This window comes from Crinia signifera, chromosome 6 (assembly GCF_055691185.1).
Source record: "Crinia signifera chromosome 6, ASM5569118v1, whole genome shotgun sequence".
Taxonomy (NCBI): Eukaryota; Metazoa; Chordata; class Amphibia; order Anura; family Myobatrachidae; genus Crinia; species Crinia signifera.
Window position 1 is genome coordinate 158,808,291 of NC_139222.1, and position 27,467 is coordinate 158,835,757.

The 27,467-nt window shown below is 44.0% G+C and overlaps 1 protein-coding gene across 2 annotated transcripts in view; it reads left to right on the plus strand.

Annotated features, from left to right (window-relative positions):
- Positions 1-9,489: 9,489 nt before the first annotated feature.
- Positions 9,490-27,467, plus strand: part of SRC (SRC proto-oncogene, non-receptor tyrosine kinase) — a 38,831-nt gene continuing 20,853 nt past the window's right edge. Inside the window, exon 1 of one of the 2 annotated variants that reach the window (XM_083147790.1) lies at positions 9,490-9,986. The gene's annotated coding sequence lies outside the window, so the exon portion shown is untranslated. The remainder of the gene's footprint in view (positions 9,987-27,467) is intronic. The other variant, XM_083147793.1, reaches the window with a different exon arrangement.

Below are 27,467 nucleotides of genomic sequence, written 5' to 3' on the forward strand. Positions count from 1 at the left end.
ATATGTGAATTCACGGCAAAAAATGCGATTTTTAAAGAAGCGATTTGGTGCGATTTTTTTCTTACGAAAAAAATCGCACCCTATTACATTTCGCCCAACATGTTTCTTTGTTAGGTAAATCATTCACTGCAGGAGTGGATAATAAAAGTTTTAGCCTACTGGTCCTTGCCATGTGTCACACTACAGTTAGTGCACATACAGTACAGTATTTGTGTCAGCAGCTGCCTGAGCAACTGGATACACATTTTTGCTACTGGGCTTTGGGAAGCTGTTAATCTGTAACATGTAAACATGATTAGACTGACTCTGAAATAACATTCACACAATGAACATAGTATTTTATGGGGAGCTAATTCATATTAACCTTCCACCTATTTTAGAGGGATTTTTTCTGCACAAAAGTGTTTTTTTGTTAGGCGGGGCTGCAGCAGTCTCACATATTTTTGTTTGGGCACTATGCAAACTGGTTGCTTAGCTCCCACAGCAGCCATAGTCCAATAGGAACTTTCACCCAGCAACTACTTTTTACAGCTTCTGTCACAGAGCAGAATATAGTTTTAGGCCCTCAGCTAATATACTGAGCTCAATTTTTTTAAACGTGTTAAATATATACATGTATATATAGATGTTTTCCCATTAAAAAGTATAGAACTCGCATATTTAATGGGTTGCGATTTTTAGTAAAGGTTACTAAAAATCGCAAAAAAAATAGACCAGGTTCTGGCTGGCGATTTTATCAGAAACATGCACAGATCATTGAGATCTGTGCATGGTTCTGTTGTAAAAAAAATAGTTAAAACAAAAAAAAAGAAAAAAAACGGCGTGCGGTCCCCCCTCCTAAGCATAACCAGCCCCGGGCTCAAAAAGCCGGTGCTGGTATCATAAAATCAGAGGGACAAACAAATAGGGGTTCCCTTGATTTAATGAAACCAGCACCAGGCTCAAGGTCCAGCGCTGGTTCCCAAAATACGGGGGACAAAATGACTAGGGGTCCCCCGTATTTTAAGAACCAGCACCAGACCCAACCAGCCAGCAGGGTAATGCCACAGCCGGGGGACACTTATTATATAAGGTCCCGCGGCCAAAGCATTATCCCCGTGGCTGGTCAGCATGGGCAGGGGTCCTGGGGAAGTGGGGACCCCCCCAATGAAGGGGTCCCCCCCCTCCAGGACTTACCAGCCCATGCTGAAAGTCCGGGGCTGTCCCCGATGCCCCTGGGCGGTGGGCATCGGGCTGATGAAAAGTGTAAAAAAAAGAATAAAAACTATTGTCTTATACTGTAGAACTATGAGTCCCAGCAAGCCTACCCCGCATGCTGGGACTTGGAGAACCACAAGTCCCAGCATGCGGGGCATTAAAGGGCCCGCTGGCACTTGTAGTTCCACAGTACAAAAAATAGTTAAATAAAACACACTGACACCCTGAAAAATAAAAGTTTAATACATCCACAGCCCACACATACTGATACTTACCTACCTTGAGCCCGTAGGTCGGTCCCTGGATCCTGGGTCCGGGGCTCCAGGGCTGAAGAGTCCGGTTCCGGGGCCTTGGTCCTGGTTCCGGGGCTGGTCCGGGGCTCCAGGGCTGAAGAGTCCGGTTCCGGGGCCATGGTCCTGGTTCCGGGGCTGGTCCGGGGTCCGGGGCTCCAGGGCTGATGTCTCCGGGGTCCAGGATCCGAAGTAATCCAAAGGGGGTACCTAAGGAAGGAAATCCTACTCACCTGGTCCCCGGCGACGACCCCGGCATCTTCTCCGGCAGACGCGCTGCTCCCGACTTTCTCGGCTCCTGATTGGCCGCTAGGCGGCCAATAGAATCATCCGGAGGAAAGGCGCGGAAGATGAAACATCTCTGCGCCTCTCCAGTCCGTGAGCGGGTACCAGCCGGGAGTAGCGAGTCTGCCGGAGAAGATGCCGGGGTCGTCGCCGGGGACCAGGTGAGTAGGATTTCCTTCCTTAAGTACCCCTTTTGGATTACTTCGGATCCTGGACCCCGGAGACATCAGCCCTGGAGCCCCGGACCCCGGACCAGCCCCGGAACCAGGACCAAGGCCCCGGACCCCGGACCAGCCCCGGAACCAGGACCAAGGCCCCGGAACCAGGACCAAGGCTCCGGAACCGGACTCTTCAGCTCTGGAGCCCCGGACCCCGGATCCAGGGACCGACCTACGGGTTCAAGGTAGGTAAGTATCAGTATGTGTGGGCTGTGGATGTATTCAACTTTTATTTTTCAGGGTGTCAGTGTGTTTTATTTAACTATTTTTTGTACTGTGGAACTACAAGTGCCAGCGGGCCCTTTAATGCCCCGCATGCTGGGACTTGTGGTTCTCCAAGTCCCAGCATGCGGGGTAGGCTTGCTGGGACTCATAGTTCTACAGTATAAGACAATAGTTTTTATTCTTTTTTTTACACTTTTCATCAGCCCGATGCCCACCGCCCAGGGGCATCGGGGACAGCCCCGGACTTTCAGCATGGGCTGGTAAGTCCTGGAGGGGGGGAACCCTGCCCATGCTGACCAGAAACGGGGATAATGCTTTGGCCACGGGACCTTATATAATAAGTGTCCCCAGCTGTGGCATTACCCTGCTGGCTGGTTGGGTCTGGTGCTGATTCTTAAAATACGGGGGACCCCTAGTCATTTTGTCCCCCGTATTTTGGGAACCAGCGCTGGACCTTGAGCCTGGTGCTGATTTCATTAAATCAAGGGAACCTCTATTTGTTTGTCCCTCTGATTTTATGATACCAGCACCGGCTTTTTGAGCCCGGGGCTGGTTATGCTTAGGAGTGGGGACCGCACGCCGTTTTTTTTCTTTTTTTTTTTGTTTTCAACACACCGCACAGTACTGAAAATGTACCGATTTTCATGACTGAAAATCGCACATTTTCAGGACTTAAAAATCGCCCGAAATCGCACCATATCGCACTTTTTTGCCGCAAATTCGCATCTCATTACATATGTGAATTCACGGCAAAAAATGCGATTTTTAAAGAAGCGATTTGGTGCGATTTTTTTCTTACGAAAAAAATCGCACCCTATTACATTTCGCCCAACATGTTTCTTTGTTAGGTAAATCATTCACTGCAGGAGTGGATAATAAAAGTTTTAGCCTACTGGTCCTTGCCATGTGTCACACTACAGTTAGTGCACATACAGTACAGTATTTGTGTCAGCAGCTGCCTGAGCAACTGGATACACATTTTTGCTACTGGGCTTTGGGAAGCTGTTAATCTGTAACATGTAAACATGATTAGACTGACTCTGAAATAACATTCACACAATGAACATAGTATTTTATGGGGAGCTAATTCATATTAACCTTCCACCTATTTTAGAGGGATTTTTTCTGCACAAAAGTGTTTTTTTGTTAGGCGGGGCTGCAGCAGTCTCACATATTTTTGTTTGGGCACTATGCAAACTGGTTGCTTAGCTCCCACAGCAGCCATAGTCCAATAGGAACTTTCACCCAGCAACTACTTTTTACAGCTTCTGTCACAGAGCAGAATATAGTTTTAGGCCCTCAGCTAATATACTGAGCTCAATTTTTTTAAACGTGTTAAATATATACATGTATATGTATATATAAATATATATATATATATATATATATATATATATATATATATATATATATATATATATATATAGATTGAACAAAAGGAATGGTTCAGGTGTTGCACTAATGAAAAAATGCCAAGCTGCAACTCTGAAATGTCTCTCCTGCTAGTGAAAGACACAAACTAAAGTTTATGGGGAAAAAAGGATGATCAGAGTGCGCTCCAACTGTACCACTTAACGTTAATCAATATACAACATGATCCCACAATCATTGATTTTCCTTAGTCAGTTTAAGATGTTCGGCAATATGACGTAGACTTCATTCAAATGGTATTCTCTTTATTAAAAGAAGCCCAATGCGTTTCGTCAACGCGACTTAATCAGGGGCCAAGCTAAAAAGTGGTACAGAAATAAAAATGAGGGAGGGGGACTAGAAATATTCAGATAAAAAATGTTCACCAGAATGTGAAATAATACATAATAAAATACATACCAAAATATAAATTTAGATATCAAGGTTTACAACAATGAGGCATTCCTTATGCCGAGTAAAAGAATATATTCGAGTTCTGAAAAAAATATATATACATACAGTAAAAGTTAGATCCATTCAACAAGATTTTCTAACAAGAAACAATTCAAGAGAAGAAGAGCAAGCGATTCCACAATTTTGCACCTACCACTAAATAGTGGTGAGGACAAACTCACTGAGGTAAGTTTAACTTCACTCCGGACGAGTAAATAGAGGCCTAGAGACCTATGACCTCTAGGCCTCTATTTACTCGTACCACTTTTTAGCTTGGCCCCTGATGAAGTCGTGTTGACGAAACGCGTTGGTATTTCTTTTAATAAAGAGAATACCATTTGAACGAAGTCTACGACTTATTGCCGAACATCTTAAACTGACTACGGAAAATCAATGATTGTGGGATCATGTTGTATATTGATTAACGTTAGGTGGTACAGTTGGAGCGCACTCTGATCATCCTTTTTTCCCATATATATTCCCATATATATATTAGTGTTAGGACCTGCAGAAAAGTGGGGTCCCGTGAAGGGGGATGCAGGCTTAAATGCATTGATCAATTCATGAACCAAATTTCTACTATTTATTATCAGTTAATTTAGTGTGTGCAGTGCCCCTACAATGTCTGTTTAAACAATGTGGTCACAAGCCATAGGGCACCCCAAAACTAGGAAAGGTGAGTGCCGATGTTTAGTGTATATATTATATATATATATATATATATATATATATATATATATATATATGGAGAAGTGTTGTGGCCCTAATAATGCGCTTGTAGGAAAGCAGCACCTCTATAGAACCTTGCTGTTAACAAAGGCACAGAAGAAAATAGAAAAACAGAATAGAGGTGTGCAATATCACCAATATCAACAGGTGGCTATTAAAATTCAATAAATCAATAATGAATAAAAACAAATTAACATTTTATTAGAAGTTTTCCAATATATGTGAGTTCATCATAATTTTCAAAATATGCCACGTAAAAGATCAATCCGCAGCCCAACGCGTTTCATCCTTCAGGACTTTATCAGATGCAATGAATAAATCTAGAAGCAATAGATTCTCTAAGTGAAGATGGTGTGTCCTTTAGTGTGTCCTTTAGTATAATGTAGTAATATACTGGTATTGTTGTTATTGGTGCTGTAATAAACTGCAGTATAATTGAAGGTAGTTTTTGGACCACCTATTTTACAAATGGTTAAAAAGTTTTAAAGAGATAGTCATAACAGGTTGATGGCAGTAAGACGGTGGTTGGATGTAAATCACTCGGGCGTGGAGGAAGAATAAAATAGTGTGCCCGATGCATTGCGAGCGCAGTGAGGGGATGCGGTGCACTTTAGACTGTGTCCATGTCCGCCACCCCCCACCCCCCCCCGGGCGCATTACATACAGCCGTGGAGACCAGAGCCAGGATGAATACTGGGTATACTGGGTACTCCCTGGTCAGGGACCCAGCTCCACGGGGGCACAGGGTCACAGCACAGAGACCTGCCTGGACCAGAGACAGTGACAGGATGAATACTGCGGGCTGCAGCTACTCCCCGGCTGCTTTTACTGTGCACTCCCCTGCACAGGTGCACACTCACAGCCAAGTATGTGGCAGTACAGAGCTGGGCTGTCTGTCTATGGCTGGGCAGGCTGTTATATTCCACCAACAGCCTGCACAGCTACACGCTTTCACTTGTCTACTTCTGACAGCTGCCAGTGCAGACAGCCCAGCTGTGTACTGCCACGCACGTCTGTGCCCCCGTGGAGCTGGATTCCCCTGCCACTGCTAGGGCTGCAGAGCCCTAGTTACACCACTGGCAGTGCCATAGGCTTTCCTCACCCCTCCGGCAGCTCTCGGCCATTTCAAATATGGCACCAATTCGTGAGCCAATTGGAGCTTGTGGCCAGGCAGCCAATCCCCGTGGCTGCTTGTACGCAAGCTCTGATTGGCTCAGGAGCCGCACCATATTTGAAATGGTCGGGAGCCACCAGAAGGGTGAGGGAAGTCTGCTGCGCTCCACTCTTCTCACCTCTCAGTGGCAGCAGCAGAGGCGCCGTAGGCGTGAGGGAAGCCTGTGGTGCTGCTCTGCACTCTCCTTCACCTCTCAGCGGTGAAGGAGGGGTTGAAGAAGTATATGACATCGCGCAGCAGGTGGTGCGGGGTGGTGCAGCATACCACTGACATATTTCTTGCCATACCACTCCGTACCCCCTTTCTTCTCCACTGCTTCCACTCCACTTGTACGTACTGTGGAAATTTTAAATTGAGAGGAGGGGTACTCATAAATGAAAAGCCTAATCAAGGGGTATAGGAGAAATGCAGCATGTGTGACGGTTTGCGAGTTTCACCCACTTGTCTTATGTATGCAGTTTCCCATGATCGTTCCTCCCAACTGTCCCGATTAAAGCAGGACATTCCCCCTAATTGGAGACTGTCCCGCTGTCCCTCCCATGGGTGGCAATGTCCCATGGGTGGGGCATGGGTGGATTTAGGGGTGAGGGGGCCCCATGCACAACAATAATGGCAGTCCCCAGTGGCGTAGCTACGTTTTGGGCGCCCCCCCGCCGTTAGGGGGGGCGCCCATACCCACCCCATGCCGCCGCCCCGTCGAGCACCCCCCCCCCCCCCCCCCTGTCGCCTATGCTAACCCCCTCCCCCGCAGTCTTACCTATCGCGCTGGTCCCGGCGGCTCCGTCCGTTCATCTGCTGAGGACCACCACAAAATGGCCGCCCCCGTACAGCAGACAGTTTCAGAGAACTGTTTGCTATATGGGGGCGGCCATTTTGTTGTGGTCCTCATCAGAAGAACAGAGCCGCCGGGACCGCAAGATACGTAAGTCTGCGGGGGATGGGGGGTAGGTAACTATAGCACCGCAGCCCCCGGCGCCCCCACATGCACAGCGCCCCCCCATGGTGGCGGGGGCTGCGGTGCTATAGTTACGCCCCTGGCAGTCCCCCTACCTAATTGTATTATTTTTATTGCTTCATTATAAGCCATCATGTGATGATGGCCAATTTAATAGAATAATAAAAAAAGCCATTAACTGTGACATTTTTTATTATCATTTATATACACAGAATGTCTAATGTTCATCTGTTGGCAGCAAGTGAAACTAGCTACTAATCTACTAGCTTTTGAAGCATTTACTTACTAGCGTTTATATAGGATAGATTACAGGGGCAGTATCTGCATGTCCTATCCATTTACATTCTATTCAAGATGGAATATGGTACAGTACAGTGGAAATATTTTGCAGCTACTGGTACAATTCAGGCTGACAGTACCAGCACAAGCATCCAAGTGCCGCCCCCAAACATGTGCTGTCCCTAGGCACGTGCCTCAAATGCCTAATGGGAAGTTCGGCTCTGGGGTAGGAACAGTTGGGGGAAGCTAGAGTGCAGTGTAAGGAGGGAGGGAAGGCAGGGAGGTAGCCGGGGGCTGCCCAGCTGCTAGGGGAGCACCTCCCCGAAAATGATAAAAACAGTTGTGGTACTAGGCCACATCCCTCTAATGAGGCCAGCCCCACCCCTTAGCTCCTCCCCACCATACTAAGTATTGTAAAAGTTGGGAGGTGTGCCTTGCTTTTCAGTGCCAGTGGCTGATTTGTTTATGGAAATCTTTGTCTACACTGATACCTTGTTCAGACATACAACCGAGGAATTTCCCTGCTCAGACCCAGGATTTTCTTTTCTGATGGGTTTTTGTTCGAGACCCCCTTTCAAATGACTCTACAGACACAGGAAATTGGCCCCTTTCAGACATAAGCTGGTTTTACAAAGGTGGGGACAGCCCATAAATGTACAGGGTGTGGTTTACAATTGTAAACATTCCAACATTAGTAACACAAAAATAAATACAAGGTTTATATATGGTGCTGTATTGCCAAAAATCGGTACCTCACAGATCATCTTCCCATTCAATTTTGATTGTGGTCATGGACTTTGGTATTCTGAACAATTAAAACTGCTTTCAAGCAGCCAGAGTGCAAATTCCTATTTGTGACATTAACACATAACCCAAGAAACCCAAGAAAAAGTCTGCCCAAGAAAAAAGACCCTGTAAAGCACCCAGGTCACTTGTGTCGGGGACCTTTCAGACATAAAGGTAGGTGTCTTTCAGACATAACAAAATCCCCGGTTGATGCACATTCTTGTGCAAAAACCCAGGATTTTGGAGCTTTTCTGAAAGTGGTATGAAGGGGTATTTACTATACCCCTTTCAGACATGCGACCCAGCAATTACCCAACATTTTTAGAGCTGGGTAATTTTGCCGGGTGCAGTCGGAACCCCTTTCACACTGATACCTTTTTAACCCCAAGAAGCAAATTACCAGGTTACAGCTTTTCAACCTGGGAATTTGATGGAAAAACCCGGCTTTTTCTGTAGTGTGAAAGGTTCAACCCGTGTCTTAAATTCCGGGTCACCGACCCTGCTCTTGACCAGAGACGGTGAGCTGGGATTTAAGACTGCTTCACCTGGTAATTTGATGGGAGTTCTATTGAAGATGGTATGTTGCCCATAGCAACCAATCAGATTCTATCTAATATCTTCTAGAAGGTGTTAAAAAGAAGAATCTGATAGGTTGCTATGGGGAACATCCCAAAAGAACTCCCATCTTAGCATCCAACTAGACTTACATTTTGGTTGCTGGAAGAAAAATATTTTGAATTCTGGAAGAGAATAGTCTTTTATCCCTATTGTAGGGAAAGAAAAAATAAATCTGTAATTAAATGAAATAATTGTTTTACAGATGTACAGTAGGCAGGTATGATGTGTATATATATATATATATATATATATATATATACATATATATAAAAATATATGCCTATATATCTGAGTGTCATATTGTGGGTTGTATTAGTTTCCATATATGTGTGATTTTGACAGGCGCTTTACATGTATTTGACAGCAGTTTAGTTACGTTTAGTAGATCAATAGGTCACTAAATAAAACGTAAATAGTTGGAGCCCTCTGACAATATAAACCAGTTTATACATATAATGTAAAGGTGCACAAGCTGTGGGCATGCATACCTTACTTCCTTTTATATGTGTCAGCAGGCTCAGCACATACTGTAAATGTATGTGTGTGTACATACTAGCTGGATGTGTCACTGTCAATGAATCAACACCTCTATTCACCAGGAAAGAATGAGGGAAGCAGGAAAATGAGGCTCAGACTGGAAAGGAGGAGAGATAAGGGGAGGGGAAGCAAGTGCAGGCACACTGGCATAGAGGACGGGGGAGGAGGAGGTGGAGGGGGTGAAGGGGGGGGGGGGGGGGGGGGGGATTCTGAGGGGGAGAGCCGGAGAGATGCAACTGAAGGAGGGGCAGGATGACATAAAGAGAAGATGGAAAAGGAAACAAATACTAGGATGGGGATTGATACTAGTGGAGGAATATCCAGGGGAGGAGCAACAGGCAGAGGGGGAAGGACAGGCAAGGGAGGGCATAATGAAGCGTCCTGTGAGCTCTTATATGAGGTATACTGGGACCACTTGAACCCTATGAGGGAGGCCCGACAGGCAGTAGCTGTCCCGAAGGAAGACCCCCTACCCCCAAGGGCTGAGTGGCACACTGGGGCGGACGCGGGATAGGAGTGACACACACCCTAGGGCGGGCCCGGGGTAGGAGTGACACACATTAGGGGAGGTCCAGTCCCATCTCCACCTCCGGGGGGGCGGGCAGAACGCAGTCGGTGGGGAGGAGGGAGCAGCACAGCCGGCCGGGCGTGAACCTCACCAAGGAGAGGCACAAACTTCTCGGGCCGGGGCATCAGCGGCTACATGGAAAAGTAATCACGGGAGCCGGGAGGCAGCTATTGGGCAATCACGGCTCTTACCCCCCTCTAACTGAGGGGGGGTCCCTGGATAATAGAAGAGCCAACGATACCCCCTTGTGGGTCAGTACGAGGTGAGCACTGGGGTATCCGTAGGGGGCGGCTCCGTATAAAGCGAATGGATGATCTCTGTGTACATGTATCAGTCACTGTGTGCTCAGCATGTTCTCTACATACATGTATCCCGGGATCCTGTGTCTGTAAATAATACCATAGCCTCCAATAATGAGTGGAGGGTTGGATTCATTTCTCAGTATGTATGCATGCATGTGTGCCAGCGTGAGCCTAGGTGGAGTCATCTGTACTGAGGGGGTGAATCTCAGGGGTCAGTCAGTGTGATGTATAGGTATGCCTAGAGCCCTATTCACGTGAGGTACCATATGGTTGGTGCATGTTCGTGTGAGGTACACACCAGTATGACTGGTGCAGGGAGATGGTTATAAATATGTTACATTTGTGGGGCATTTGCTATGTGTGAGAGAGGGTGCACACCTGGTGCAGGGTGTCCCTGTGTGCTGTACCAGGAGAGGATACACAGACAGGAGGCATTAGGAAACAGTGTTGTCTGTGTGCTATAAACACCACCAGAGCTCTGTATATACAGATTAAAGTGGAATATATCCAGGCATTGGATGATAAGGTTCTCTACTGTATTATTATTAATAGTAGTATATTTGTGGTTGTTTTCTAATATCTGCTTTCTAGTTGTACACTGACACTGTAATGTGGTAACTTTTTCTGTTTGATATATATAATTTTTAATAGGCGCACTTGTGTGTCACTGAGTATAAGTAAACTAATTTGTTAAAACTAATATGCTACAAAATCATTGCAATTATTTAACATTATCCAAATGTGCTATTTTGCAGTGTCCTACAACTTGTAGTTATACATTTTTAGGTACTTGTGATATATCGGGCAATGTGAAAATACACAAGTACCTATACATCTATACATCTTGTGGTAGATTTATTCTGATCGCTATGGTTTCTGGGTTATATATTTTACAGCCTCCTTTTTTTTTTTTTTTTTTTTTTTTTTTTTTTTTTTGCATTTGGCATTTGGGTCTGAAGATAGTATCTAGGCCAAAATATTCCATATACCACCTCCTTTTCACCTCTTAACTCCTTGTTCCAGGCATGTTATAGCATGTTGTCTCTAGAAGTATTGCATACACTTCTCCTGTACTCGCAGTTACATGGAAATACAGAGTGTGACTTATCACTAAAGGTATCTGCATGCTATACAGTTTGTCCAATTTGCTTGCAATCTGGTGGACCTATTTTGTGTAGGAATGAGTGCTATGGCCAAGTGGCAAAAAGGAAAAAAAAATAACGCGCCCAAAAGTGGGTAGAAACACTTTGGGCCTTATTCTGATCGGTGCGGCCAGGACCGTGCGTGCGAAACCCCGCCTTCCATACGGATCGCCAACTCCGTCCGTACGCGGTAAGAAGCTGGCCGAACGGACCGCACGTGTATTTTTCACGGAATACGCCTTCTCCATCTCAGGGAACCTCCCCCATCATTCGATGGTCGCAGACCATCGAATGCAGGACCGAGTGGTCCACCAGCTCCCGCCACCTCAGACCACATGGACATTTTTCCGTGCAAAAGCAGGGATCTGGGCGGGCAGCTGACATCCGGCATTACCATACGTACGCCCAGCGTTTGCATGGGAACGCCCATGAAACGCGGGGCGTATGCATATGGTAATGAGCCCAAATAGCCCTTCATGCCCCTGTTCGGAGTGTTCACATTTCATGCGGGATTTGGCCGTACGCCCCGCTCGCACATGCGCAGACGCCTCTGCACATGCGCAGACACAAAACATCGGCGGCACGAACGCACCCGGATATTACCGCACCAACCAGAATAAGGGCCCTTGTTTGGATTACTCAGTCAGCCCTGTCATAAAATATCTGTCTATTATAATAAGAAAAATCAATTCCTGTGTGCAGCTGATATTGGCCCCTTCAACTGGCAGGAAATTTATTCTGATTATCGGTTTGATTTAAAAAAAAAAAAATGCTGGTATATAGCTAGCTTATTTTTTTTTTTTTTTTTTTTTTGTTTGCTGTAAATTATATTCAGAATAACTATCCGTATTATTTGTTATGGTTTGGATGTATCTGTAAACATGTCACACATGACAAACATGCTTATTTTTATATGTTTCTATTTACAAGTTAATTGTTATGTAAAGAGTATATTTTAAATGGTTCTAATCAGCAAAGTTTTAAATATGTTTTGCTCTTAATACATAAACAAATGGTCTTTTTATTTGGCAAAGTACAACAATATCTATACTGTATTTCTAAAGGCCCCCCACTTGTCCAACTTATTGTCCAACAAGTTGGACCTAATTGACTGACTCGAGATTTATCCTATGGGCTATTTCACACGCTCCGGCTCCTGCCAGATGGCGAAATCCCACACGGCGGAAAGCCGTGCTGCACACTGTAGTAAATAATGGACACAATTCTGTCCGTTCACACAGGACGGCCACGGCCTGGTTGCAGCCGGATCCCACCACGGGAAGGGACGGCTGCCGGGCTGTGGCCATCCCCTCCATTGTAAACTACTGTGTGCGGCATGGCTTCCTGGCCATGCGGGATTTCGCCATCCGTCAGGAGCCGTAGCGTGTGAAATAGCCCTATGTGCAGGAGGATCAATCTCTTGGTTTTACCCAATGGCACGGGATTGTGTATTGGGTCCTACACATCAGGTACATCAGATTTTGTCAGATAAATTGACCCAATCCACCTGAATTGGGTCAAATCTGACAATCTCACAAGTGTAAGGGGCCCTTTTACTGTAGTTTTTGCATCATTAAATGTTATGACATTGAGCTCACATTACCTGCTCCCATTCGGCGCAGCAAGGCAAACAAACATGATAATGGAGTGGGTTGTCATCCACTTACACCTTTTAAGCCTTGTATGCACACAGAGATGTCTACAGTATGTATTTATGCTTCCTGCACATCTGGTATGTAAAATAGCCTTCCTGTTTATATATTTTTAATGCATGAATAAAACAACCTAATGTTCCTTTGATCTACATGTGAATTGTTTTGTAAATGTTTCCATTGATTGTGAAGTGTGTCTGTGGTAGGATTTTCCCCTTGCACTTCTCCAATCAGGAGCACCGAATGGTGACTTCCTGTTTTAATGCTGAAAACCCCCGATGTGAAATAATTTTCAGTATACCTGTCATCACAGGGGTGTGTGGTATAGGTTTCCGACAGTCAGCCCGACATCGGGATCCCGACTGGCCGGACTCAGACAGCATTTTGAGCGCAACAAAGCCCCTTGCGGGCTCGGTGGCTCGCTATGCTCGCCACCTATTCTATACTCCCTCTATGGGGGTCATGGAGCCCCACGAGTGAGAATAGCCGTTGGGAACCAGTCTGTCGGTGTTTTAACAGTCTGGATCCGGACGTCTGGTAAATGACTGTCGGAACCCCATCTGGCACCCTCACAGGGAAGGCAGGCACCTCACAGGGAAGGCAGGCAATGTGTAGGCTACATCTATATTTAAATCAGTATGTTGCAATCACACAACAAAATGGATTTTGTCACTGTGTGTAGATGAAGGATACTCCTTGATGGACTGTTTAACCTAAATTGCAGGTAGCTTCCAAAGGAGTACTAACCACCTTCTCAAATGATACATGTGTGGAAATTACTGAATGTGGATTGCCTGTCTGTCTGACTGTCTTCTGAATTAGATTACAGTGTGTCATTTAAATGCACAAAGATCTTCACTGAGTTTAAGTTATGGGTCATTAAAAGAAATACCTCTTAAGCTGTGTACACATGCTTAGATTTTTCCTGTTTTCGATTCGATTTTGCTTATAGAAGCAAAATCGAATCCACATCGAATGGTTTTTAGGACACTTTCGATCTGCGTTCGATTTCGATGCACGCTCCCGTTTTCTCAAAATCGGATAGAAAAATCTACTGTGCAGCCAAGGAAATCTCAAATTCGATCCAGTAAATCGAATGAGTACATTGTGCCTACATTTTGAAATCGAATCGAATGGGATGATCTAATGCCAGATCTAATAGAAAATCGAATCTAACATCAAATCTAAGCGAGTGTACAGGGCTTTATACTCTTGATGTAAAATCTCGGTTATTGCACATGCGCGCACAAAAACTGGGTCCTCGACCCTGCTTCCAACCAGGGGCACAGAGCAGAGACCCAGGAATCTGTCGGCAATTGCCAAGACCCATGTCAGAAAGCGGCATAAAATAGGTTTGCTTTCATATTCTTTATGCAAGCTGATTATTTGATACTAATTACTTATTTATTCATCTTAATATTGACTAATATTATATTTATATTATATTCCCCAATCATTATGCTTATTGAAAAGGCATTAAACAAAAAGTATCATGTTAATAAAGTAATTTTGTCTTAAAAAATTAAAAGTTAATATTTCTTACTCAATGGTGTTTTAGCCAATACCTGGCTGCGTAAATATATAACATTTTATATATAATTGAAGTTGCTTTTTTTTTTTTTTTTGGTTCTCTTAAGATCTGTCTGAAGTTTATTAGTAGCCATTTGGCCACACATGGGGTTAGAGAATGTGGCTAGGTTAATCCACTCTGGGTTTAGCACTTTGTCAGGTTTGCCTGGTTGTCCGTTAATTCATTTGACCTTTGACCAGACCAATGGTGGAAGTCAGGTGCTCAAAGTGGTGTGGTTTTAAAGTACCAGCCTTGTGTGTGACTGTGCACAGATGGGTCCGGTTTACTTTCTTACAATGCATGGCTTTATTTGTAGTTGGTAGGTTATGGATATGTGCCCAACACTGTTCAACTAGGGTAAAGTGACCTTTTCATTTGCTACTAACACAAAGCCATTTCTCTACACTATCTTTAGGATAATGTGGGATATAAATATATACATCTACCTAGTGCAAATGCTACTGGTTTTTGAGGGTTCAGATTAACTAGATTATAAATAAAAACAGGGCAGTCTAGATGGGCCAAGTGGTTCTTATCTGACGTCAAATTTTATGTTGCATCAAGGCTTGAACTTTTTAGCTGGCTGCTCTAATGTCCACATATTCTTTTAATAATGTTCTATTTATTTATTTTTTTTGTAGTTATTGGCTCCTATACCTGAACATTTGAGGTTTCGTTCATGTAAAATTAATTATCCAGCAAAGTGCCGTGTGTATGGCCGTGGTTCCTGTCCCGTCACTTTTCAATATTCTGCAACCAATATTTTTCCACTGTTGTACACACAATTCAATTGGACACCCTATATATTGCAGTGTGCACCAGCATGTCTGTGAACCATGTCGGCTGTGCAACATAGCCGATGGATAATATCTCTATCTAAAGATACATCGGCGCATCCTGCTGTGTGTACGGGTGGTCCACCACCCACACACCCACACACCCACACCAGGTGATGGACGTCTCAATGGGTGGGTGTATGCAGGTGCACCTAAAGTACAAAAACTATGCAGCGCTAAAACTTTACCAGTACGCAGATGCCCAGTTGTGGTGTCGGCAGTGTGTTTGGAGAACATGCTGCCTGATCAGTCTGTAGATATATTTACAGAGCAGTTGACCTGTATGTATGTGTGTGTGCCCTGCCTAGAATATGTAGCCAGAGTCTGCTAGAAGGGTAAATGGATCAAGAGTCTTCAAAATGGGAGATCAAGATCCTGTCCAAGTCATTTTCACAATCTGATGGACAGAGAAAATAAGTGTAATATTTTAGTTTTTAAAACTATTTCTTTTAAAAAAATTATTTTCAATTACAGTGTCCCTCTTAAAAAACAAACAAAAAAAACCTCACTGGTCTTTCCTTTTCTATTAAAAACACTGCACTATTGATGTATAATAATGTATTAAAATTAGAGCTGGGCATATTAACGGTGATTAAAATAATTATTGGCGTTAACAAGCAGGGCGCGTGGTGGCAGGGGGAGTGGAGGCACAAAGTCTCTGACCTTATTACAGGGACCCTGCACCCCTCCAAAAATGTCCGCCGCCATTGAGAAGACACGCTAGAACTACTCCTGCACCTCTAGCAGCTGAATCGGCCATCTTTGGAGGGGTGCTGGGTCTCTAATATTACTATCAGAGACTCTTCGGCGCCAATTGCCCCCCCCCCCTTCCCCCAGTTGATCTCCCCCTGTGCAACAAGCAGTTAACCCCTATGGCAGCAAGCATGTATTCCCCAGTGGCAACAAGCATTTAACCCCCCTGGCAGCCAGCATGTACAGTATCTCCCCCCTCCCCCTTGCAATGAGCATTTATCGCCCTATGGCAGCAAGAATATATTCCCCCCCCCCCCTGTAACAAGCATTTAACCTCTATGACAGCAAGCATGTATTCCCCATCGGCAATGAGCATTTAACCCCTATGGCAGCAAGCATGCATTCCCCCTGGCAACGAGCATTGAACCCCTGTGGCAGCACAGATGTATTAACCTCCCCCCCATGACCATGGAACCCCTTATGGCAACGAGCATGCAATCTTCCTTGGCAACAAGCATGGAACCTGGAACCACTGTCAATGAGATTGTAGGTAAGCGGCACTTATGTGCCTAACATGCAATTAATAAAAATTGTGGTACTTGTTTCCTAGCACGGCGCCCATCGCATTGCATACCATAAGGCATAAGATGGTATGCGATGCGATGTTACGTGATGGCAGCCGATGTTATACAATTTTAAATTGTATACCATCGCATTGTATGCCATATACAATGGTATATGATTTAAAATTGTATAACCACCCTAATGGGTGTTTTCAATGTTAAATGTGCCCCCTATAAGATAATTAATTGTATAAGCACCGTAATGGGTGCTTACAATGTTAAAAGCACCACCAAGCCACCCCCACTATGAACGCCAACCGGAAGCGTGGCGGTACGCATCTCCGACCTTTTCATACCCCCACTATCCACGTCGGCATGGAGTTGATTTTAGATAGTGTGGTGAGCGCAGTGAGACACCAAGCCCAAAGCGCGGCGAGGGGATGCAGAATGCATGTAAAGTAATATACGCGTCTCCTCGCGGGGCTTGCCAAGCTTTGGGCTCGGTGGCTCACTGCGCTCGCCACACTATATATAAAATCAACTCCACGCCGACGTGGATAGTGGGGGTATGAAAAGGTCGGTGGACGCATACCACCGCCCCTCGCCGGCTCGCTTTGGGTTGGCGATGATCATGGGGGTGCATTTAACATTGTAAGCACCCATTAAGGTGCTTATACAATTAAAAATCGTATAGGGGCTTATACACTTTTAAAATCGCATGGCATGCGTTGCCATACCACTAAATATTGTGGGTGCCGTGCTAGGAAACAAGTACCAAAATTGTAATCGTTACCCACCACAAATTAAAATATATTTGCTGTCCTAGGCTAGTCATGATTACTACAAGACAATTAGAGTGATTTGTGTCTTTGAAGATTTTTTAAATGACATTGATAGTAGTTCACCAACTGTAGCTTGTGCTTTCAAGCAGAAAGTGAATCTGGAAGGTAGACAATGTGGCCCAATAAAAGTATGTTGCGAAACCCAAACTCTGGAATTTCATTGGTGGGAGAAACTTGCGGTGCTCCTTTTTGAATGTAACATTAACATCCCTATCACTTTGTTTTGTCCATGTTGGTAAAAGTTTAAAATGAATGGTGTGTACACACGGTGAGATTCCCTTGCTATTCAACTTAAGATTCGAGTGATATGCAATCTTTGCTAACTCTGTACTTTTTACATAAAATTCATACAGTCTGCATTAGATTTGCACTATATAGTCATTGCAGCCCTGTCTATCTGGGTTTCGATTGTGCTGCCACGGGAGCGCACATTGGGATCGCAAGGTAAAAGACCTGTGCGATCTGCATGCGATCCTGATGCGATTTCGACCATATAGTGTGTACGCAGCATAATAATCTTCCATGAGCATCATATTTGCCTGCAAATTAATTTGCTTCCTTGTTGTGACTTCACATAAGAACATTTGCTTTTATGGTTTCATACATGACTATAATTGCGATCTGCATCAGCAATAAAAATGTAGATATTTATTACCCATTTCTTATATAGCTCAGCATATTCCGTTTCGATTTACAGCAGGAGACAGCGATACAACAAACAGGGTAGTTACAGGCAGTCAAAAGGTAGGAGGGCCCTGCTTGCAATCTATAGATCTTGTGGAAATGTTTTGTATGACAATTATTTAAATAAAAAAAAATAATCAAATAAGCATTTATATTTTTTTAAACAAAAGAATACACCTTTAAAACTAACTTTATATTTTTGAATGTCTCGCTTAACAGTAACCTTTAATACATGCAGCATATTTTGGGTGAAATATAATCGGATGAGAGATTCTGAAAGTGAGAGATTTGGTAAGAAATCTCCAGTTTCTTTAACTTGGCAATAATTTAAACTGCAAAATCACATTGGTTTTGTAGTGCAAATGATTGTGCTTTAAAATACTGGAGATTTCTTACCAAATCTCCCACTTTCAGAATCTCTCATCCGATTAAATTTCCCCCATTGTTTAGTATTGCAGTGATATTTGGCGGATTACACGCTGTTGCTGGGAACATATCGCGGCACTCATGTCATGCACATGCAAGATGGCCAGTCTTTGCTGATGCTTGGTCCCTTATTGGCAGAGGAGATTATATTGCTATTGCCATCTATCGACGGTGTAAGCTGCACAGTAAGAAACATTGTTGAATGGGGCCCTAAGGTTGTTATTTCAATATAACAAGAACCATATATTGAAAGGTTCTGTAGGAAATTATACATCGTTATGCATAAGCCTTGTGTGCAGTTAATATTCACATTTGTTTCCCTTAAGTGGTATGTTTGCATAACTTGCTTTATAGGCTAAGGACTTGTCATCCAGGCCTCTTAAGGCAGTGATTGGGAAAAAAGATGCCCAGCAAGCCCTCATATGTGGCCCCCAGCAGTCTACGTCCAATCTGGTGTACTCCTTGCTTTGTTATACAACAATGAATAAGACCTACCTGGAGTAGACTAGCTAGGTTCCATAGCATTCAAACTCCCATGCATACTGCGCGGAGGCTGAGCAACATACCGTAGGAGGAGTATATAATCTATGCTCCTTTTTGGTAGACTTCAGTACAAAAATAAAGTAGGTGAGATAATGTAAGGGATATGTGGAGAGGTCTCTTGGGGATGTATGTTGGTCTGAGGGGCACGTGGAGTAGTGTGGGTGGCTGTTGAGGAAGATTGAAGCACATATTTGGGGAGGTTGTTTGAGTGCATTAGTGGAATAGTGTGACAAGTAAGGGGTCTTTTTGGCATGTGTAGGGTTTTGATTTTCATGCATTTTGTTTCCTTTTTGAAATTAAGGTTAATGTTGGGGACTTTGAAGTCCCCAGCACTGTGCTCTGTTGTCTTATTCTGGCCACATTTCTAGAAAGCGATTGTGATTATTTTTGTGCTGGAAATCTGGTTCACTTTTGCTGGCCCACCAGTTTGTTCCTCCTGGGCATAGTGAGCAGCAGTTCTTTATCTGAAGGCATAGAAGAAGCGCTTTGTGTAAGCAATGTATGGGCAGCACAGTGCTGGACTACTTAGCTGGCTGCCTCACAACACTGCAGTCCAGGGCTTGATTCCTTCCAATCCCGATGTGTGGAGTTTGTATGTCCGCTCAACATTTCTGTGGGTTTCTCACAGGTACTCCTGTTTCTTCCTGCAATCTTAGAAACATACTGCAACATTAATTGGCTTATGACAAAATATGAACACTGGTGTAGGTATACATGTGGCAGGGCATATATACTGAAATCGCCTCTAGGGCAGTGACTGATGTAAATATTCTCTGTAAAGCACTGCTGAATGTGTGTGTGCATAAATAAATGATATGCCTATGAGAATTGGTAATTATTAATTATACAACATGAGCTATGATGATGTAGGCTTCAATTTATTCACTGGAATTATCTGCAATGTATTCCCCACCACTAGAGTATGTATTCTATATTCTCCTACGGTAGATTATTCATGGGCAAGCACATTTTGACAGAACTGTCAATTATATATAAGAAAGCAGAAAATATTTATTTTTTTGTAGTCATAAGTTATTTAAATTGCACACTATATTTAATAATGGTATGATCTGTCTAAAATGTTGGATCAAATGTACACTAATGATTTGTATGCCAAAGTTGGGCCGCTGCGACTTTGTGGGTCCTCGTATATTTGCCTCTAACTTTTACACAGGTGCAAACTGCTTCCATCCTCAACAAAGACACAAAAATGGTATAACTTCTTTCTCATACTGATGTCCAATACACAATAGATGAAATTTAAAAAGATATTGCTCAGAGGTGTCCAGAAGTAGACTAGTAGACTCCTCTTCATTAATGACCATTCTCCAGTACACCACCACCACCCCCGCCCGCAGCAAGCATGTATTCCCCCATTGGCAATGGTCATTTAACTCCTATGGCAGCAAGCATGTACACCCCAGTGGCAATAAGCCTTTAACGGTGCCCAATCTTTTGATCCTAGTACATCTTATACAATCGCATTGCATGCGATTCGATTTTTTATTGTACAAGCACCCTGATGGGTGCTTTCAATGTTAAATGCAACGCCACCCCCACTATCAACGCCAACCCGAAGCGTGGCGAGCGCAGCGGGGCGTGTCCTCCGACCTTTTCATACCCCCACCATCCACGTTAGTGTGGAGTTGACTTTAGATAGTGTGGCGAGTGGACACGGATTGCTTTACATGTATTCCGCGTCCGCTCGCCACGCTTCGGGCTCATATTCCGCGTCCCCTCGCAGGGCTCGCTGCGCTCACCACACTATCTAAAGTCAACTCCACGCCGACGTGGATAGTGGGGGTATGAAAAGGTCGGATGACGAGTACCGCCGCCCCTCGCGGGCTCTCTGCGCTCGCAACACTTCAGGTTGGCGTTGACAATGGGGGTGCATTTAACATTGTAAGCACTTGTACAATTAAAAATCGCATTGCATCGCATGCCATTTGCTGGCATGCAATGCTATGCGATATTTCATTGTACAAGCACTCCTGTTAATTTAACATGAATATCGCATCGCACACCACTAAGTATGGTATGTGATGGGCGCCATGCTAGGAAACAAGTACCTAATCATGAGTGATTTGTGTCTTTGAAGATTTTTTAAATGACATTGATAGTAGTGCACCAACTGTAGCTTGTGCTTTCAAGCAGAAAGTGAATCTGGAAGGTAGACAATGTGGCTATACAATCAAGTACTTGCATGATCAGCGGGGCCCGGTGACATTGCTGAACGATATTGTTTACCGACATCGTTCAGTCTGTGCACTCCCAGGCAAAATATATCGGGCCAAATGTAATGGGCTGTGAGAATCAGAAAGGAAGACCTTTTTTAGGAGTTTTCACTTAACTCTTCTCCTATAAATATTTTAGAGAGTGTACTGCAATTTTATTATTTAACAATCCTACTCCAAAGTTGTAACCAGTAATTACAAAGTGCAGTATGAGTGAACATTATGGGCCAATGTATTGAGGTGCGTGTCCGATGGCCGGGCAAGATGCCGGCCAAACTCATGTGGCGTTTTTTTTTTTTAAAGAGGCTGCCACTTACAAGGCATGGATTTGCCTTGTAAATAGCTGCAACTTTAAAGAAAACCTGAGTTTGGCCAGCACTCTGCACAGCCGCCGGACTCATCCTGCAAAACATCCAGCCCTCTTAATACGTTTTTTAATCTATCACCTGCAATTGACTAGGTGGCATCAAATGTCTTCCATTAGGCTATCCTATTTAACACCCTGTACTATCCAGAATTCATGCAGATGTTTTCTATTTGATTGGTCACACACATCCTTGCAGGAGTAACACTAATTGTTATTTGTCATCTAGCAGTAAATTTGAAAGATAAAATGTCACCAGTTAGTAATTGTGCTTAATGATTAATGCCCGTTAATAAGTCTCCAGTCCTAGTAATACTCAGTAAAGATGGCATTGCCCAGTAATATATTGTAGAAGTACAATATCAGCAATAGTAGTGCCCAGTAATATGCCAGCAGTAACTAATGTAGCAGTCATAGTAGTGCACACTCCAGGTGGGTTGGCCCGCCCACTGTCCTTTTCTTATAAATACTTTTGACCTGTTACAGGTTATTTTTGTTTTGAATGCTCTTTCTACATGGCTCTTGCTAGCAATATCCTCATCGTCTTGCATGTACAGATGACTGAGGATATCGCTTATGACCCACAGGAGTGCACTTCATAGCGTGTACACACTAGATGGTATGCATGAATATAACATTAATGCTGTGTACACACGGGGGAGATATATGGCTGAGCAATATATTGCTCAGTTTCTACTTTACATCAGCGACCAGAGATGGTCGCTGATGAAAAAGAAACTGCCGGGGGGAGCCCGGCAGTGGTAATCAGCTGGTCGCAGGAGCATGTTCCTGCGACCAGTGATCACCACAGGGGCAAAAACGGGAGCGCGCACCCGTCGATATTTCGCCGGTGCACACTCCCATTGCGGGCAATATGGTCGCTCAGCGACCATATTTCCTGCGATTTTGCACAAAATCGCCCCTGTGTGTACGCACCTTAACAATATCATCTAGTGCAGTGGTTCTCAAACTCTGTCCTCGGGACCCCACACAGTTAAGTTTTCCAGGTCACCCGACAGGTGCACTCATTACTGATGGACACATTTTAAAAGATCCATAGGTGGAGCTAAATATTTCACTTCTGTGAGGAGACTGGCAATACATGCACTGGCTATAAGGACCGACTTTGTGAACTTGTGATCTAGTGTGTACGCCCCCTAAGGCTACTTGCTCTGCAATAAAGATTGACTGAGTTATCATTTATCAATTATTTATTCTCTACCACTTAATCAGTTTCTACTTATTATTTGATTATATACACATATTCTGCTGTACTTGAATATCTATAATCTAATCTATATTAATGTTAATAGTATTATGAATATTCATTTTTGATAACAGTATTGTTATTTTATCATTAATAAACCAGCCTCATAGCGAGATATAGATATATGGATATGGTTTATGTATATGTGGGCAACCAGCTCCGCTTACCCTGCTTTCACTGTAATCCAGGCTGCTAAGTAACTCATGCGGACCTGGCCCCGCCGAAGTCACTGAGCCGCCGAGGAAGCCTAGCGCCGCCGAGATTGCGGTGCTTGGAGCTTCCCCGGGCACACCAGCTTGTCAGGCAGCAGGCTTTTTTAGCAGGGCACTGCTGGAGGGGTAGGGCACATTTTGCCCTTTAGAAATCGGGAACACACACACTCAGGGGGCCCAGCATTCACTACAACAAACTAACTCACCTTAACATTCAAATTATCAATTAAATAAATAATGAGGTTTTAGTTCTTGAATTGATCAATGCATCTAAGCTTGCAGCCCATCGCCAAGGGACCCCATTTCACTGCAAGTCCTACACTAACAACTGGTTTTCATGGGAACCTGACAACTGCTTGCACATCATAGCTAAAATGAATGTGTTTTTTTTTTTCTTGGGTTAAAGCTCAACTGCCAAGTACTTTATGGCTTTTAAAGGTGAGACCATCCCAAACACAGCACCTGAATTAGTATTAAAGGGGCAGCTGTCACCGGTTTCAGATAAATTAGCTTATCTAGGGTGCATGAGAAAGCTATGATCACAGGAACAGAGGTTAATTAAAAATCAACCCAAATATATAGAAATGGGGTCCCTTGGCGATGGGCTGCAAGCTTAAATGCATTGATCAATTCATGAACTAAAACCTCAATATTTATTTGATTATTTGAATGTTAAGGTGAATTAGTTTGTTGTCGTGAGTGCTGCGCCCCCTGAGTTTGTATTTACTAGAGTGTGTGGGAAGTGGGTGCTGTTTGCCATATATATAATCTCCCATTTTATTATAGTAAGTAATCGTTTGTTTTATTACACATACTTAGATTCTCTGAAACTGTGAACTATGTGGGAAAAAATCTGTTACAAACGTGGGATATGTGGTACAATTGTTTCATTAGATATTGAAATGATTATACCTGCAATGTAGAGTTCCTTTCCCCTCTAAATTCGGAAACCATAACACCTGTTGAACTCAACCCATCACATCAGTATAAATCACTGCTTTGGCAGACAGGAGTCACTTCTTTTGAAAAAGTCACGGTGTGTGTTACAAAATGCATTAAGGATTCCCTCCCCGATACTTTGACCTACAAATCCACTGAAAATTTGGACACTGACCTATTATGTCCGTCCCACAGACCGTCCCGTCAAACACTGTCTTTCAGTAACCGGCAGACGTGTGTGCTTAAGACCTGGGAACATGTACATTTATAAGTGATGCAGAGTAGATCAGTTTCCAATGCCTCTCCACTTGGGACTGAAGAGGGACAGAACTGAAGAGGCAGAACTGTTGAGTTCACAGTGAGGATATGATCATGTGAAGTGCAGGTCCAACTGCAATGGGCAGTATTCAATGTGAATACTGGCGACGTGCAGCGAATCCTGTTTAGGATTCGCTGCACATTCGCCACTGCTCGCTGCGTTCCGGAGCCACGCCGGCTCCGGTATTCAACGAGTCAGGGGCTCGCTGCCCCTGTCTGGCGAATTTGAGCTCCTGCGGTGGACGCCGCAGAGAGCCTGAGGACGGTGGCAGGCAGGGAGATGGAAGTCTCCCTGCCTGCCCCAGAACGTTTGTGGGGGGGAGGTGGGCTCCCCGGGAGCCAGGCAGCACAGGCTGCCGCCCGGGGGTGCCAGCAGGGTACCGGGTATATTCACTACACCCGATCATGCATATGTAATGATCGGGTATAGTGAATATATGAATATCTAATGAGCGGCTCGGCTCCGGCCCCCTGCTGGCTGGTCTGTGTAAAAAAAAAAATATATATATATTTTTTTAAATTAAATATATATTCATGTGCTTAAAGCACATGAATAAAAATAGCATGCCCCTCCTCAGAATAAAATTCCAGATTTTTTTACACCAATTGTAAAAAACAAAACACTTTATTTTAAAAGTTCACCTTCCACTTCACCATAAAAAGATAGCGATTGCTACTCGGTAAATCATGGCGAAAAAAACCTTGAAATGTATTCGCCATCTGGTCATTGAATAGGGTGATTCACCGTTTTAGTCAGAAATTCGCCTTACAGCACAAAATCGCCATAAAAACCTGGCGAATCAGCCTCATTGAATACCGCCCAATGTGTCAGCAGCAGCATTGCAGTTTGTATTTTTTCTAATCTGAGTGCCTAACCATAACCTCTCCCACCCCCATGACTACCAGCTTAATTTAACATTGCACTGTCAACATGGTTACTGTCAACCATCTAACTGGTTCCCAGGTAGATGAATGTTTCAGGCATATTCGTTGCAGTAAGTTTTGGCTGGTGCAACTGCACACTGTAATGATAATGCGTATCACGTTAACCAATATTGGTGAGGAGAGGTGCACTGCCAAGCTGCGTTCAACCATTGCCATTGTAAGGCTTCTCAGCACCCTAGGCAAAACATAAACCTTCTGATCACCCCTCAAACCCACACTGCCACCAATACCCGCTTTCCAGACACTCAAGTTTAGTGGTGGCATCTTGGACATTCCACAGCTGCCACTTACATTAAGTACAGGTTGAGTATCCCAAAATGCTCGGGACCAAAATAATTTTGGATAACGGATTATTCCGTATTTCTGAATATTTTTATATTTCAATGTGGTATTTTGAGGTATCTTGCATTTATGTTGTGTATATAAACATCAAAAACATGAAATACACACAAATGTATTTTATTTGTGCATGAAACAAGGTTTGAATACCAAGCAATCATTTTCTTGCACATATTTAGTGGCAGTTACATATCATGGCCCAAGTAGATACATTTGCATTCTGGAAACTAAAAACTATGAATAAGGGATCATTTGAATAAAGGATCTCTTCTTAATAGACCTCGGTCTTTAGTGATAAGAACACTAAGTGGTGCCCCTTAGTGCTAGGGGCCTTGGACAGTTTCCTAAAGCTGTCTTAACATTGGGCTGGCACTGTGTTCACCTCTGTATAATTTTCATTCAACTTTGTATCAGTCCCAGAGCGTGTTACATAAGTAGTAGCTGTTGGTCCCCCCTTTAGCAGCTATAGCAGCTTCCACTTGTCCTGGAAGGCATTTCACAAAATTTGGAGTGTTTCTGTGGGAATTTGTGCCCAGTCATTCTGTAGAGTTATTTGAGGTCCAGGAATGATGTGTGACGAGAAGACCTGGCTCTCAATCTCTGTTCAGGTTCATTCCAAAGGTGCTCAATTGGGTTTAGGTCAGAGCTCTTAAGAGTGAATCAAGTTTTCACACCAAACTCATTAAAACCAGTCTTTGTAGTTCTTGAACTTCACTGGATATAAGGGGCCTAGGCCAAACCCCGAAAAACAGCTCCATAGGAGTATCCCGCCTCCACCAAGCTTTATAGTTGGCATAATGCTGTCAGGCAGGTAACTTGTTTCTGGCATCCGCCAAACAAAGAGTTGCCCATTGGACTGCCAGAGAAGCATGATTCGTACCTCTACAGAACACTTTTTCACTGCTCCACTGTCCAGTTTCAGTGTGCTTGGCATTGTCTGCTGTAACCGAATATAGGAACAAGGAGAATAGTTCCATGATTCATACTCACACCTCAGCATGACCGAGTTGTCACTGGGTAATGATGAATAGCAGTGCTTTATTTTATACTGATTTGCAAACTGATTACAAATGTACGGTGTTATATCTAGAAATGGTATGCGGTCATTAGGTTGTCAGTCACAAGGTCCACCACTATTGGTCGAAACATGAAAAAAATCGACAGGCATTAGGTCTACATAATGAAAGAGAAAATAACAGCACAGCGAGGCACAATGCCCGCAGCATGGCGAGCAGAGCAGTAGACTTATAAGGTGTCCATGTGGACATAGACACCAAAAGCCCCCAAAAATTTCCATGTTGACTTTTGAACATGTCAACCTTTTTGAATGAGGAAACCCACGTCAGCGTGGGGAGACGCAATTTTTTTTCCTCACTAACACTTTCTTTTCTTTTAATTAAATTTCATTATTTTTTCTCTTTCTTTCATTTTTCTATATATAGCTTCAGCTTCCTACTATTAACACTATATAGTATTTTCACTGGTGTGCTGCTCTGAGCTTCTAGCTTATATGTTTTTTTATTTGGGAGGGTGCCGCACCCTGCACCTAGATATAGCGCTAGGCACCCCCAATATACAGAGAAGCCTTGACAACGGCTCGGGGGCTTACACATAAAATTGTGCGAATATCTCTGAATTCTATTATCATGTTGTGTTCCAGACTGGTTACTCATACCATTCATAGTGTTCCTCCTAGGAATTTTTGGGGGCAGGGCGCCGCTGTACGGGATAGGGGTGTACCGGGCCCGCCGACGTCATCGTTGTAGGCGGTCCCAGGCCGCCGCGTCACCAGATGAGGCGTGCCCGGGCCGCCACGTCACCAAAGCGGGCGTGCCCGGGTTTCCTCCGTCTGGCCCCGCCGAAGTTCGTGAG